We start from the raw sequence: 4,720 nt of genomic DNA, 5'->3' as shown, positions 1-4,720 counted from the left end.
TCCTGTAAAGCCAAACTCAAGTATTCGGTTCACAGGGCGTACCGACGTTCTCGCAAAACTCAAGGAACATTTTACTGCCGAAAGCAACGATAAACTTCGCCCTCGAAAATTCTTTTTGTTGTATGGTATGGGGGGTATTGGGAAGACTCAGATTTGTTTGAGGTTCATTGAGGATATGGCTGACTAGTAAGTACCCCACTATATTACTTAGTCCCTATTTCTGATTGGTTCCCAGCTTTTCCCATGTTTTCTGGATTGATGCATCTTCAGTTGGTACAATCACACAGGCACTGAAGGGAATCTGCAACCTTCCTGAGGCTCAGTCTTCTGCTCTGGATGGTTCACCTCAATCTGCTTTATTGTGGATTAGCTCTCTGAGAGGAAACTATGCACTGGTCTTTGATAATGCTGATAATCTGACACCTGAGGAACTGGAGCAATATTTTCCATCTGGGCTAGGGGGGAATATTCTGATAACTAGTCGCAACTCTGGCCTAAAACATTTGACTCTACATGAGAATTCTCTTGAGGTCAAAGAGATGGAACAAAGTGATGCCATCTCTTTACTCTTAAAGGCTGCTTGCTTGGGTGAGTCTCAGAAAAACTTACAAGCTGAGGCTTCCAAGATTGTGAATGAGCTCTTTTGCATTCCTCTGGCTATTGATCAGGCTGGTGCTTTCATTGCTTTTGGGGGCAGAGACATAAGAGACTATCTTGATGAATACTCTCAATACAGAGAGAGACTATTATCTTACCCAGCTTTCAAAGGGGCATCTAAGTATAACAGAACTGTGTATGGGACTTGGGAGCTATCATTCAAAGAAATTCAGGCAAGAGCTAAAAGTGATGATTCTCAAGAAACTGAGGCAGCTAAGAGTGCAATGTTTCTTCTGGCAATGTTTGCCTTCTTTCATTTTGATGGCATTACAGAAGAGATTTTTTCTTATGCTGCTACTCAGAATTATGGAGCTAATGAGCAGAGGTCTGCCTTGCCTCTTGCAAGCTCCATAATTGACCACACACTGCTTCAGCTTCACAACACAGGAAAATGGGATAATTATATCTTCAAAGAGGGAGTTCGAGTATTACTGTCTTTTAGCCTGATCAAACTGGTTTCATCCAAAGGCATCTATACCATGCATCCACTTATTCATGCATGGGGAAGAGACAGAATGTCCTCAGAAGATAGACAGAAATACTGTTTGATAGCATATGGAATATTAGCTTGCTCTCTGCCAGAAGACTTCAATAAGCAGCCATATCAATTCAGGAGAATTTTGGTCACTCATTTGAGGGCCAATCTACAGCACAGTGGAATGACAAGGAAGGAAATGGTTGATAAATACTTTGATGATGCTCATGAAAATTTTGGGAGACTGTTGAGGGAGCAGGGGTGTTTCAGTGAGGCAGAGAAGTTTCAAATTCTAGTGCTGGAGGCAAGAAGCAGGGCCCTTGGTGAGGAGCACCCAGATACAATCAGAGCGATGGGTAATCTTGCAATTACATATTGGAGTCTAGGCAAATATGCAGTTGCAGAGAAGCTTCAAAGCAAAGTGCTAGGCAGAGAAACAGGCCTCTTGGAGAAGAGCACCCAGATACAATCAGGCGATGGGTAATCTTGCAAATACATATCAGAGTCTAGGAAAATATGCAGATGCAGAGAAGCTTCAAAGCAAAGTTCTAGATATGAGAAACAGACTTCTTGGAGAAGAGCACCCAGATACAATCTCGGCCATGAATAATCTTGCAAGTACATATAGGAGTCTAGGAAAATATGCAGATGCAGAGAAGCTTCAAAGCAAAGTTCTAGATATGAGAAACAGACTTCTTGGAGAAGAGCACCCAGATACAATCTCAGCCATGAATAATCTTGCAAATACATATCAGAGTCTAGGAAAATATGCAGATGCAGAGAAGCTTCAAAGCAAAGTTCTAGATATGAGAAACAGACTTCTTGGAGAAGAGCACCCACATACAATCTCAGCCATGAATAATCTTGCAAATACATATGAGAGTCTAGGAAAATATGCAGATGCAGAGAAGCTCCAAAGCAAAGTTTTAGATATGAGAAACAGGCTTCTTGAAGAAGATCACCCAGATACAACCTGGGCCATGGGTAATCTTGCAAATACATATGAGAGTCTAGGAAAATATGCAGATGCAGAGAAGCTTCAAAGCAAAGTTCTAGATATGAGAAACAAACTTCTTGGAGAAGAGCACCCAGATACAATCTCAGCGATGGGTAGTCTTGCAAGTACATATCAGAGTCTAGAAAAATATGCAGATGCAGAGAAGCTCAAAAGCAAAGTTTTAAATATGAGAAACAGACTTCTTGGAGAAGAGCACCCAGATACAATCTCAGCAATGGGTAATCTTGCAAGTACATATAGTGGTCTAGGAAAATATGCAGCTGCAGAGAAGCTTAAAAGCAAAGTTCTAGATATGAGAAACAGACTTCTTGGAGAAGAGCACCCAGATACAATCTGGGCCATGGGTAATCTTGCAGTGACATATTGGAGTCTAGGAAAATATGCAGATGCAGAGAAGCTTGAAATAAAAGTTCTAGATATGAGAAACAGACTTCTTGGAGAAGAGCACCCTGATACAATTGATGGAATGGAAAATCTTGCCATAACATTTTACCATCTAAAAAGATACACAGATGCAGCCAGGCTGGAAGTCCAAGTTGTGGATGTAAGAAAGAAGATTCTTGGAGAAGAACATCCAAAAACAGTCAAAGCAGTGGCATTCCTTGCACAAATTAGATCCCAAGCCAACACAGATACTTCAGGAACTGAATCAAAGAAACAAGGTGAGTCTTATCTACCCTAAAATCTGGTCAATTCATATATTTACAATCTTAGTTCACCATTTTTCCACAATTGCAAGTAGGCTTTCCAAAATATTGAAGAGAAAGGTATTGCAATATTCCAACATTTCTCATATTATAGATTCTTATTTCGTTTTTCAGTAGGATGTACAATAGATCTGACTCACACTATTGCAAGTTTATCATTGTACATATCCAGCATGGGTATACTCAACATTGCTCATTACATATTTTGTGAATTTCAAAGAGCTATGGTTGCTAAAAAAAGATCACAATGCACCAAGGAAGGAAGTACACAGTACTGACATCTTGGACTTATTCCTTACCACCCTGGGCATGTATTCTAGGTAGAAAACCAGCATGGACTCTGATTCAAGGTCTTTTCTCTACTGAGTTGCCTTTTTGCTGAATGCTGTAGTTACTGTCTCTTTTTCATTCATTCAAATATCCATGGTCCTCATACTGACTTCACATCAAAGTAGTGTTTGCAAGTTCAGTTCAGTCCGGTTTTTTGCCCCCAAAACGCGCAACCGTGGACCGCAACCAGTCTAGGACCAACCCAGATATTGAGGGAACTGAACCGAACCACCTAGGACCGGTCTTTTGCGGTCTATGGAACCGGTTCAGACTGATCCAGACCAGTTTTTTTGTGTATAATTCATTATACCAATATAAACCATTTGTATCTCAACTATTATTACTCTGAAAAATAAATGGGTTATATACCATAGTAAAGCATGTAAATACCCATCATTCTACCAATTTTTAAGAGATTTAATGAAGATTTGACATAGCTATGATTGAAACTGAATTACATCTCCTAGAGACTCAGGTAAAATATGGATTTGGTTATATTGTTCTCAGTTCTTAACCATTTTTGATGAACTAAAAACCCAATTAAAGGTAATAAATGTGGCTACAACGGTATGTAATGCACATGACCGCTTAACCAGTTACAACCAATTGAAACCAGTCTTTGAGTGGTTTTAAAAGACTTTTGAAATGAGGCAACCGGCAACTGGAATAACCCCAAATTTGGGCAACTGCAACCAAAAAAAAGACCAGTCCATGGTCCAGTTCAGTTCAGTCCTACAGCTTTTTTCGGTCCCATGGACTGAACCTTTAAACACTACATCAAAGTGTATTCCTTGCTGAATCTGTTTGTGTTCACCTTTCAACAACATTGTATTCAGACTGCAAAATGATTGAGGAAGCAAGGACTCAACTGGGCAGATAGTGGACCATGTTGTGAACCCCAATTTTGGGAGCCACACATTTTAGTGATTGGGACAAGGGAAGTTTACTCAGGTGAGTCTATTAAATTGATCATGTATCTAACACTTGTGAATTGGTGGATGTAGCATGTTTATGACTTAAATTTGGATCAGGTTATGAAGTTAAGAGGTCGCATGGTTAGCCCATTAACGTACAGGGAGATACTCATTTGTACACAGAAGTGGGTGTAGTTGTTCAGCAAAGGGGAGGAGAATGTTGAAAACAGTGTTTTCAATTTTATTGAGAAGTTGGAAGTTGCACCATGGATGGGGTGTGGGTTCAGGTAGAGGAGGAGAAAGAGGGGAAGATTACAGTTTTTTTTTTGCTGGAACAATGGTACTGCAGAGATACTTTAGCTGAAATTATAAAGGAAGTTTATGATTGTTCTGATCAGAGGAACAATTAAGCATAATAAGCATTTACCATATCAAGTGGAAATGTAAGATTACTGAGGGCTGCACTTTTTTATTATAGAAATATATTTGTTGTGATTTCTTCTTACTCTCTTATTTACATGTTTATGCACCAAAAATCTTACACTACCATGTAGGAGTTTATAAACACCAGAAAGTATGCATATAACCAAAATCAATAAACTGGGAAAGAATTTATGAG

The sequence above is a fragment of the Laccaria bicolor genome, genomic scaffold, assembly GCF_000143565.1.
Source record: "Laccaria bicolor S238N-H82 LACBIscaffold_16 genomic scaffold, whole genome shotgun sequence".
NCBI lineage: Eukaryota > Fungi > Basidiomycota > Agaricomycetes > Agaricales > Hydnangiaceae > Laccaria > Laccaria bicolor.
The sequence above is the reverse complement of the archived record's forward strand: the minus strand, read 5'-3'. Positions refer to the sequence as shown.